The following is a 12964-nucleotide window of genomic DNA, read 5'->3' as shown; positions in this document are numbered from 1 at the left end:
TCTGTGTTGCTAAGTCTCGGCTTGCGCCTCGACTTAGCAATCTTCACAGTCGTCCAGGAATGTTAAGCTTTTCCTACCCGGTAAACAATGTACTATTAATTTAAAATATCTCAGTGGCGTACTATTTTTTTCTTTAAAAAATTCAGACTATTACCCGTATGCGCGCCAACAAGGGCGCCCATATAAAAATTTTTAGGGGGGGGCCAAACGTGAAGATGTTGCACATTACATTTTGTATATTTCGGATGACAATATATACAGTAGACTCTCTCTATAACGAACACGGATATAACGAGGTTTCGCTTATAACGAGGTACATTAGGTGTCCCATGAAATTCCTATTGAACTATAACGCTCTATAACGAGGCATATTTGGTTATAACGAGGAAAATTTAAATCGAAGAATACTTGTCTTTACCTGTTTTTAGAAACATAGAAATGTCCAACATCTGTCATATTATCGAAGCCAGTGCTATAATAAACTCGGCCACCTGTAATAAACATCTGCCTGTTTATCGACCGATATGGCGAAGTATCATTGTTCACTGTTCAGGTTGACCATCGACACATAATAAACTACGTAAGAGGCATCAAAAGATTTCAATATTATTATTGTTTGATATAACGAGATCCGCTTATAACGAGATAATTAATTCACCATTTCAGTTCTCGTTATAGAGGGAGTCTACTGTAGTTTAAACCACCTAAAAAACCTAGTTTGAACCCTGTTGTGAGGAATTATTCATACATTTAAACACTACACCAAGATTTTAAATGGAAATGTCATGGGTACCACAAAAGTTGAGCCTCTCTTTAAAACCCGTTTGAAAAGAATACAATGCTTGCAAAGCCTTCCCTTCAACTTTGGCGAGCAGACTAACCAAGAGTATGTGTCGAACCAAGTTTTTACTTTAAAATCTTAAAAAGGAGCCCCCTTTATTTTTGCAGATATAGAATCCTTATGAAAAATAAGGCACACATATTCCAAACATTTTTAGAATTGTTGATAGATGGCGCAAATAAATCGCATTTTCCGAATATAGCGCCATCCGTCAACAATTCTAAAAAAGTTCGAATAAATGTTACTTATTTTTTGAGGAGGAAACTCAATCTGCAAGAAAAAACGGGGGTTCCTATTTAAGATTTTAAAGTTAACTCTCACCCCACCTCCAGAGTGTGGAATGAAAAATCCTGTTTGGTGTCATTCTATAGATTTTTGAAAAATATTAAACACGTGTTTTTTAGTTTTATTTGGAAGTACATATATTTCTCGAGATATTAGACCGTTTCTATAATTTTGCTGTGGTTACACGATATACCGTTTTTTTCCGATTATAGCGCTATCTACCTATCCACAATTCGCAAAATGGCTCGACTAAAATTTGCTTATTTTTACAAGGAAAATCCAAATTTGCAACAAAAATTAGGGGTTCCATTTAAGATTTTAAAGTTACCCGCTCCACACCCAGGGGTTGAAGTGGTGGACTTGTTTAGTGTCATCGCATAGATTTTTGAAAATTATTGAACACGTATTTTTCAGTTTTTCGATCCGATGTTCATTTCGCGAATTATTCGGCTTTTCCGCTACTTTTGGGACACCCTGTATATAACACTCATTCATCATGAAAGATCACCTGTTTTTCATTTAAATAAAATTGTTCTGTTCATCATAATGCACACTTTAAAAATAATCTACTTACTAAAAAAATACTTTTGCAAACGAAAATTTGACTATGTTCAATAAATTTTAAAAATTATTTTTCAGTATGAATTTTTTCAAAATATAAAATATAATTACTTTATACCAGTTGTTAAAGACAAATGGCTCATTAGTGATTATCGATCAGAGATCGGAATTCTTGCTGATATGGTTTTTTTGCAGTATAAATGATTCATTTAATTTGTAATTTTGGGTGTCGATTACAGTGTATATGTTTCCCACGCCTCTAATCTCTGTCAATGTTTTCGTTAGTAGCATACCCTGATTGTGGGAAATGTGTATTATGCACATTCCATACACACCACTGTCGCAGACACAAAGATTTTCTGTTAAACTATTAATAACTACCCAATATGTGAATTTTTTTTATTAATAAACATGTTGTTTCCAATTTATCTCTCAAAATTATCCAATAATGTTTTGACAAAAATGCGTTTATGTAATATAAATTTAATTTTTTTCTTTCCCGAAAAGCTAGGGGGGGCCACGGCCCCCCCCTGCCCGTGTGTATGGGCGCCTATGCGCGCCAATGATGAATACAAAATTCTTAATTTTATGTAGAAAAATGCGCAATATACCTCCTGAAACTCACCAAATTTTATTTTCATAGCTCAACTGGTCTTAGAGGAATAAATAAATTGGCAGTTTGAAATAAAAATTTCAACACCCCGTATCTCGCAAACGAAGCATTTGCGGACATATGTTTATAGAGCAAACTGTCATTATTTTTTCATACAGAATTAGCCCTTAAAATTGTTCATACTTATTTATTAACACCCGTATATTCCCGTATTTTCATCAACAGAAAATAATATTCTTTTGTGACACAATTGAAAAAAAAATAATCCAGCTTGATTCTCATATAAATCTTGAATATTTATGAACACCGCGTTCGTGTCCCAGCGAAATCGTCTTTTCTTGACCACATAATGCACTGTTGTGTACGTATAGAGTTATGAAAAAAACGTAGACGCATAAAATACACACACCATGGCATTGCATTCGTATTTATGTTTCATTGAGGCTAAAACAGGTTAAATTATTATTGTAATAAGTACATGCAGACATGACAATACCGGGTTGAGGACAACGTTGATATTTTTGATCTTTTTGAAACAAATATTTTTATTGGTATCAGTATAATATGACAGACTCGAAATGAACAAAGATAAACAGGAAAATATAAATAAAGCAGAACAGGAATTAACACAAAGATAGAAAGAATACTTAAATATACTCCAAACACAAAGCAACACCAGATATAGACGAAGAAAAGGAAGTTAAATGTTAGCACACACGAAATTACAAAAGAAAACATCTACCAGAACAGCACAATATAAAAGTAAAAGTAGACGAACTAACTGATCCAATTGAAGCTGGCAATGGGATAAGACAGAGGGATTCCGTGAGTCCTTTATTGTTCAATAGAAAAAGACTGTATGACTTGTACCACAGATTAACCCAACATGTTGGGTTAATCTGTAACCCAACATGTTGGGTTAATCTGTGCTTGTACACACTTCTAAGTAGGTCAAACCGGCAAATAGGTGTATGTTCTCAAAAAAATTGATAGTGTGTAAAAAAAATCAACTTTTTTTTAGTACGCGGGATCCAGGTCTATATTAGACCTGGGTCCCGCGTACCAAAAAAAGTTGATTAATAGCAAGCTAAAAATTTGTTAATAGCTTAACGGTGTCTAGTCGGACAAACTTTGATATATGGGAACACTGGAACAGGGGAAGTTTTAATTGTGGAACAGTTTAAAAATTTGTAACGTTAGATTACGAAAACGTCCCATGTATTTTGTCGGACAGAGCATCCAGTTGATTTGTTACTATTTCATTAAACTCTCATGCAAAAATCAGACTGGTGTTTATCACCAACTGGGCATTTTAATTAGTGGAATACGAATAACATGTCAAATGACAGGAATTATGTTGGTTAGTAATAGCAGTCTGATTTTTGCATGAGAGTTTAATGAAAGGGTAACAAATCAATTGGATGTTCTGTCCGACAAAATACATGGGACGTTTTCGTAATCTGACGTTCCAAATTTTTAAACTGTTCCACAATTAAAACTTTCCCTGTTCCAGTGTTCCGGTACATCAAAGTTTATCCGACTAGACACCGTTAAGCTATCAACAAATTTTCAGCTTTCTATTAATCAACTTTTTTTGGTACGCGGGATCCAGGCCTATATGGAATCTAAAAGAAAATGAAAATGGTATAATAAAGTATAAACATAAATAAAAACCAAATCTACTTAATATCTAATTAAAAATGTAAGACAAGACAAATCATCAATATATGTGGTACCATACCAGGAATATTACTGTTTACACCCATTGTTTCATACTTCAACTGTAATTAGCAAGTTTAAAGAAGGCGTTGTCTTTTTCTGGCTAATTATTTTCTAGCACTGCCTACAAATCTTTTTATTCGTCATGCACTAATCACTTAGCAATGTCGTAGTGTGTGAATGAATCATTACCAACTAACTATTCACGATACAGAAAGTGTCAGGTTTGTTACTGGTATTGCAACTTAATACATTTTGTGGTCGTAAATATAAATTTTATGAACCTAACGGTCAAATAAACTATACAAATAAAACTTGGAAAAAACTAAAAATTGTAGAAACATAGTTTTATTGGTATCTCAATGAACACATAGAAAATTCTTAGCCGATCTCAAAAACAAACTCCATATTTAATAGTTCTTACTACTTACTTCAAAGACCTCAGAAACCTTACTGAAACGAAAGGAAAGAGCTGAGGGAGACCTATGTCCAGCAGTGGAGGTGTACAGGGTGATGATGATGATGACTACCTAGTAGAGATACCTTCAATCAAGAGATAAAAATATTTATGGAGACACGAAGAGAACCTATTCACTCATATTATTCACTCATTAATACTTCGTTCACCAAATTCAGTAATACTTCTTGGTGATTTCGCGGCATTTCTCAAATATATTATCACTGGATGCAATAACATTTTTTTATCGAGCGGCATTTAGGAATTCCTTTTCCACCCTCCAACCGCTTGGCTATGAAAGACACAGACGTTACATCTGAAACAACTTTGTAACCAAAACAACCCTAAATCCTTTGGATGTTATTGTTATTAATGGTAACGTTTGGTAATAAAAACGAAAAAAAAGTAGAGGGGTAAATGCATTAAAGTAGATATTTGTTATTTCGATGAATTTCCTCGCTTTTAAAAGGCGACAAATCGTTGTGTGTTTATAGAGGGTGCCAGGGTGCGGTGATTTTTTCTAAACATATGGTTTTGTTGTGTTAAGTAGCATACACTTAATTCCAATAAGCAGTGCAGTAGATGTAAATGATCAGTAGTAATTGCACAAGAGCTCTAAAATTCTATATTAATTTTAGAGTTCGAGTGCAATTTGTTGCGATTATTTCATGAATAAAACTGTTCAAAACCAAAATTTTATTGTAATTTATATATGTAAGTACCAATTAGTGAAATTAAACACACAGTTGTTATAAATATGTATTTGACGGTTGAAAGTCATCACTTTTATAATTTTTAAAACATTTGTCATTAATGTCACTGAATGTATTTTTTCGTAGCAACGAAGGGCATCTGACGTAATGTGCTTAACGACGGGAGATTATCAAAAATTATCACCTTAATTTGCATGTCTGTAGCTTTCTATTGGTCAGAATCTCCTATGAATGAAATAATCGTAAAAATCTCCTACATATTATTCACCCATACTAGTCCTGTCGCCAGTGGGGGTACAACGGCCTTCTTAATTCAGATGGACTTACCCAAGTTTTTTTTATGTATTTTGACCCGTAGAACACGAACAGTCGATCCGGATGTCGATAAGATTGTTATAAACAAAGAACTGGAGGAATCACATAACAGCGATTTTTCGCAAAACAAAACATTATTTTGTATTTTTTGGGTCATTCTAAGCAAAAAATGTTTTTACAAGTTTTTTCGTAGGATGCGTAGTTTTCGACATAAAAGTGGTTAAACTTTCAAAAAATCGAAAAATTCCAATTTTTGAACCCGAATATCTTTTGATTGAAAAATAAAATAGCAATTCTGCTTACTGCATTTAAAAGTTCAAGTCAAATTCTATCGGTATTGATTACTTTCATTGCTAAAAATTAATTTTTTTATTGTTAAACAAAGCTATGAACACATAGTGATATAATGATGTTTTCAATGCATTTCCCATTTGAAATAGAACGAGTAGGCGCGCATACAGAGAATTTCTACGTAGATTACGTACATTAAAACGCATGCATTGGGCACGGGAAACACTATTGTGTTTATGGCTTTGTTCAACAAATAAAAACTTAATTTTTAGCAATGCAAATAATCAAAACCGATAGAATTTGACTTAAACTTTCAAATGCAGTAAGCAGAATTGCTATTTTATTTTTCAATCAAAAGATATTCTGGTTCAAAAATTGCAACTTTTCGATTTTTTTAAAGTTTAACCACGTTTATGTCGAAAACTATGCATCCTACGAAAAAACTTGTAAAAACATTTTTTGCTTAGAATGACCCAAAAAATACAAAACAATGTTTTGTTTTGCGAAAAATCGCTGTTATGTGATTCCTCAAGTTCTTTGTTTATAACAATCTTATCGACATCCGGATCGACTGTTACCCAAAAAATTCGTGTTCTAAGGATCAAAATACATAAAAAAACTTGGGTAAGTCCATCTGAATTAAGGAGGCCGTTGTACCCCCCCTGGCCACAGGACTATACAGCATTTAAATATTAACTAAAGGTTTCCAGCATTTTCCAGTAACGTTTCCAGCACGTAGCGTTTAGTTTCCGAAAAACATTGATTTTAATGGTTTTAAATATGAATAATTCACACTGTCTGGAACGTATCGTATCAAACACCTCTTTGTAAAATCAGGTTTTTCGGAGACTACGCTACGTGCTGGAAACGATTCGTGCATGATAATCTGCCGCGACCTTTAGTGCAGTCTGTGAGGATATTTGGCTCCGAATTCCATCCTACTGCCTCAATTTACTTGATATTTTCACTGTAAGTAGGGAATAGCTCAACAAAGGCTACCCTATATCCTATGGAGCTTTTATCTTGGGGGGTTCCCACCCCTTCTCGGGGGTGGAAAATTTTTGGTCAAAATAACCACGGATGTGTCCAAAGAACCTAATTATAAGCAAAAACTGTTCTATAATTCAATACTTTTTTGAGTTATTCGTGGAATACCATAAAAATTATGCATCTAACTAAAAAAACTATAAAACATTTTTGTAGCTTAGGAAAAATCAAAGAGATTCTTTTCTTCTAGTTCTTCTAGTTATACGAAAATGATACCGTTCAAAAATGTAGGATTTTTTTAGATAAAAATTTTGTTTTTGTTTTTCATTACTGCATCTCTTATCATTTTCAAGTTACATGGAGAAAACGGAAGATTTTAAGAAAATTTAAAAATGCGCTCTATAATTTGATCTTATTTTTTTTTTAAACCATTCATTTCAAACCCGTATAACTTTTTGAACATCTTTTCACTCTTTTCACCCACCATACCTCTTTTTGTATTATGACTAGAAGCAGTGCCGGCGCTATGGTATACGGTGCCCGCCTGCAAAACTAGAACAGCGAGGCACCGAGTGTCGGTGTCCCGCTATCCGCAAATGTCCCCGGGAAATAAAGTTCGGTTACAGTTTTATTGGACCCATCATCTGACAAAACAACTTCACTTTAACTTTTTGAAGTAATTGGGTAAGAAAACTAAAATTGTTTTTTTTTCTTATTTCTTGTTTTTCAGCTCTTCTTTTTCGATTTTTGTCCCAGATAATTTTTTTTGAATCCAATTTTATTTAACTAAATAAAAATAATAACTTTAAAACCTCAAGATTATGCTTCTGCACTAATGTGAAACCATACTTTAATAATAGTACTGAGTACTTTTTACAATACAAATATAACAAATATAATTTTATATTAATTGAATGCAACACTAGATTCTTTAACTGCAGAGTACAACTGACAAACTATTCTGTATTATAATCACATGAAATAATACTAAATCTAAAGAGCACTAAACTAAATTTTATATAAAATCTTTATTTTAAATATTATGTTTTTATGGGATTAATACTTAACTTGATACCTATTAATAAGTAATAGAGATCGCTGGGAAAATTTACGCTCAAAATAACAAAATTCAGTTTGGCAACACTGTGTGAATGTTGATAGTAACATATCTCTTTTAAGATAAACAGAACTGTAATTTAGCCCAGACAAATTAATATATTTTTTTGCCAACAAAAATGAGATTTTTCAACCAAATAATGTTTCAAATATGATGTGCAAAATAATTTTTAACTGGGTTCTGCTAATTAGCTTGCTTATTTTGTCATTAAAGAAGGAAAAACTTTAAATTTCACTCATTAAATTAAATCATTATCGTCCAGTTATCGTCTTAATTATTTTAACTGTACTAATATCCGTCGACTAATTCTGAATGATTAATGGGTTGTTAAAACATTTTATCTGTAGCGGAAGAAAAGAAAGAATATGGTTGAAATATGGTATCTTTGACCAATAAATTATATTACTACATGATATAAAATTCTATGAGGCATTGCATATTTTAGTATATTTTACATGTGTGATAGCAAAATTAACAAACACAGATTACGGTATTATGACGAATTTAACCACATTTAAAAAATGAATTTTTCTATTTTAGTATTTTGTATAACACCAACAGAAAAAAAGATCATTCTAGCGCCCCCTAGACAGGGGCGCCCGCCTGCAGTGCATCCCTTGCAGGCCCGTTATCGCCGGCCAGTGTGTTTCACCAGTGTGCCTGTACCGCGGCACACTGGTTAGTGGTTGGGAACCTCTGTTCTAAAGTATGTTTCTCAGTTAAACAGTCAAAATATTTAAGAAAAAAAAAGACCATTAGAGCTTCGTTGTTAGTTCTAATTATATATAATGTATTTTTTTTATTTAAATAACAATAATGTGTTAAGCTATATTAATGCAAAAACTTAGCCAACTTCCGTCAACATCTAATCTAATAGCATAAATACCGAAATAATGTCTTAGACATTCTAACATTATAATAATGATAATGTAATAACACACCAAATTGGAACATAATCACTTTTCGATTGGTATCGTTATTGCAAGTCATTCAATAATTGTTGAACGTTTATAGTTTTTATTATAGAAATATCCTCAATTTTCCGCTAGACTTTCTGACTGCATAACAAAGCAGCTGACGAGGCCCGACAATCGCGGTTGACCATGAATCGTCGTGAATATGTGATGTCATTTGACCTTTGCAATTATTTGCGATGTGAAAAAAACTAATAAGTGGCTTATGTAATTTCATCCTCGTTTCGTTTGTGTTGAAAATAAAATTTATTATATTTGGATCTTAACGATATAAAATTGAAAATTTAAAGTTGTGGATCTTCTTCTTTTTGGAGTTTGTATCCTCATAGGAGTGCATTCTATAACATGGCCAACCTCTCTAAAGCCACAACCTTAATCTGGAGATAAAAGTAAGGCTCCTACGATGTTATATCTTCTCAATATTATACTACGGAGTTGAATCCTGGACACTCAATAAAGCGATGGAGAAAAACTTGAAGCCTTCGAGATGTGGCTATACAAACGAATCTTAAGGATATCAGGGACGCACAAGATAACCAACGAGACCGTAATACGAATACGAAGAATGGGGAAAGAAAGAGAGGTGATGTATACCATTAAAAGGAGAAAGTTAGAATATCTCGGATACATAATGAGAAACGGCACTAAATACATATTACTGAAGGTAATCCTTCAAGGCAAAGTATTCGGAAGGCGAGGAATTGGGAGAAGAAGAATATCATGGTTAAAGAACCTAAGAAAATGGTTCTCCGCAACAACAACTAATCTCTTTAAAGCATCAGTTAATAAAATAATTATAGCCAGAATGATCGCCAATATTCGAAACGAATAGGCACCAAAAGAAGAAGAATAATATGGGTGCCAGGTCAGGAAGGGGTGCATGGAAATGAGCGAGCAGATATGTTATTAAAAACCTTTCTGCGGCATCCTGGCATTACTAAAGATACTACCATAGGCGTAACCAGGGGGGGTTTGGGGGTTGTAACCCCCCCCCCCATTGGGATGTACTTTGAGCTCTATACGCTTAAAACCATAGCCCTCAGAGACCTTCCAGTAGTTGTAACCCCCCCCCCCTTAGGATCATCCTGGTTACGCCTATGGATACTACTATGTAGACCTGGATCCTGCGTACCAAAAAAAATTGATTAATAGCAAGCTGAAAATTTGTTAATAGCTTCGGTGTCGGACAAACTTTGATGTACGGAACACTGGAACAGGGGAAGTTTTAATTGTGGAACAGTTTAAAAATTTGTAACGTCAGATTACGAAAACGTCCCATGTATTTTGTCGAACAGAACATCCAATTGATTTGTTACCTTTTCATTAAACTCTCATACAAAAATCAGACTGCTATTACTAACCAACATGATTCCTGTCATTTGACATGTTCTTCGTGTTCCACGCATTAAAATGCCCAGTTGGTGATAAACACCAGTCTGATTTTTGCATGAGAGTTTAATGAAATGGTAACAAATCAATTGGAAGTTTTGCCCGACAAAATACATGGGACGTTTTCGTAGTCTGACGTTCCAAATTTTTAACCTGTTCCACATAAAACTTCCCCTGTTCCAGTGTTCCCATACATCAAAGTTTGTCTGACTAGACACCGTTAAGCTATTAACAAATTTTCAGCTTGTTATTAATCAACTTTTTTTTGGTACGCGGGATCCAGATCTAGTAGTATCTTTATTAATGCCAGGATGCCGCAGAAAGGTTCTGGACCTTCAAAAGTTTCTTTCGAGCCTTTTTTGCCAACATCTGCTCGCTTATTTCCATGTACCCCTTCCTGACCTGGCACCCATATTATAGACACTTGATTGTCTTTACTATGATCCAGGACTATACGAAAAACGAGGTTCAGAAATAGCTGATAAGGAATCATCAACAGAAATGGAGAGCCACTCAAAGACAAGTTCAGACTAAAAATCAAAAATATTGATAAAAAACTCTTGAATAATTTGATGAACCTCATTAAACGAGAGATCAAAACAATCACTGAAATGGTGACTGGACATTGCTGTTTGAAACCACCTATGATGCAAACTACAACTACTACAATATAGATACTGTTGCATGTCATCCGCGTCAAGCACGTGACGTCACATGATACCAACACGAAATATTTAAGTGGTAGGTTTGTTCCTTTTTTAGAATCGTTTAGCCGAGTACACTGGAATTACAGCCACTAGATATATTTTATTATATACTCGTTTGGAAGATTTTTATTAATGTAAATTTAAAGAAACATACCCTAACTTGTTTCATTTAATTTGTATACTTAAGTGGATTATAAAACTTTTTTATAAAGCACACTTGTTCGGATTACACATAACTGTGATTGAACAAAGGTGACATTTTGGCATAAATTGGTAACACTTATTTGACAGTTGCGGTGTTGACACTTCAGATTTGTTTTTATTCTTTACTATAAGTATTTGTTTTATAAAACAGATTTAGCCGTACGGCTCACACTCCCTCTAAGGGGAAAATTGACTCATCCCAAATACCTAAGGTATCAAAAGGATTGAGCTCTGGTGGGACTCTTTCCGTGTTATCGAGCCCTAGGTGACTTGGTATGCAGGTGTATCTCCCAAAAATTTTCGTACACATCTGGCCGTTGCGAGTAGTACAGCTTTCTGCATGGTTTTGTAAATATGTTCATTTAGACCCAGCCTTTTTATGCTTTCGAGGAGGTTCTTCGGAATGACTCCAGTAGTAGACATAATAATAGGTATCGTCTGGGTACTTTGCATTCTCCATTGTCTTCGAATTTGAATTTGCAGATCTCTGTACTTGGCGATCTTTTCAGTAAATTTACTACGTAGATTATTGTTGTTAGGTATCGCCACATCAATTAGTGTTGTTTGTCTTGTTAATTTATTAACTAGTACGAGATCTGCTATATTATGTGCCACTGTTTGGTCTGTGAGCACAATGCGGTCCCAGTATAGCTTGTAGTTGCCATCCTCAAGCATATTCTCAGGGACGTATTGATAATATGGGAGATGGTCCGTTTGAAGAAGTCCCAGCTTGATTGCTATCTCTTGATGAAGGATTTTTCCCACTGCGTTATGTCGTTCCTTGTATTCAGTTGCAGCAAATGCCTGGCAGCCCCCTGTAAAATGTTGGATGGTTTCTTGGGCTTGACATCCATATCGGTATCTGTCGTTTTGAACCTGAGGAGTAATTTCTGGTTGGTATAACCTGATCCTGAATGGCCAGTAATGAGCCCTCCGTTTCAGGGAACATCTTTCCTGATGTCAACCAATAGTTTTCGCCCATGGCCTCGATGTTCTGACCATTTTGCATATCCAATCCACCGGGCTGTACCTTTCCTCTGACTATATTTAAAACACGGCACTTGTCTAGACCGAACTGCATACTAATATCATTAGAGAATGTTTCAACAGTTTTTAGCATCTGTTCTAGGTGTTCTCGAGTGGAAGCCATTAATTTCAAATCATCCATATACAACAGATGATTGAGCTTCGCTACCACAGTATTATTGTTTTTAATGCTAAAACCTGAGTCAGTGGAGTTTAAGAGCTGGGAAAGGGAGTTCAAAGCTAAACAGAATCACAATGGACTCAACGAATCTCCTTGAAACAGATCCCGGTTGATTGCGATATTTTCCGTTTCGATATTGTTTTCACCAGGTATTTGGAGGTGAATTTTAGTCTTCCAATCTGTCACTATAAGCCATAAAAAGGTCACTATGTTATCATCGATCTTGTATATCCTTAGTATATCTATAAGCCATTCATGCGGCACTGAATCAAAGGCCTTTTTGTAGTCAATAAAGGCAGTAAAGAGGTTCCTTTTTTTGGTGAATGCCTGGTTAGAAATGACTGAGTCGATAATAAGTTGTTCTTTGCAACCCATGGAACCCTTAGCGCATCCTTTCTGTTGAGGCTCTATGATATTGTTCAGAGCACAGTGTTGGTAGATACGCCGGGTTACAAAGGATGTGACCAATTTATACAAAGTTGGAAGACAAGTAATTGGGCGGTACTTGGCTGGATCTTGAGTGTTATTTTGATCCTTCGGTATTAAATAAGTGGTTCCCTGAGTTAAAAATGATGGTGTATCCT

This window comes from Diabrotica virgifera, chromosome 8, assembly GCF_917563875.1.
Source record: "Diabrotica virgifera virgifera chromosome 8, PGI_DIABVI_V3a".
Classification (NCBI taxonomy): domain Eukaryota; kingdom Metazoa; phylum Arthropoda; class Insecta; order Coleoptera; family Chrysomelidae; genus Diabrotica; species Diabrotica virgifera.
Note: the sequence above shows the minus strand (reverse complement) of the source record.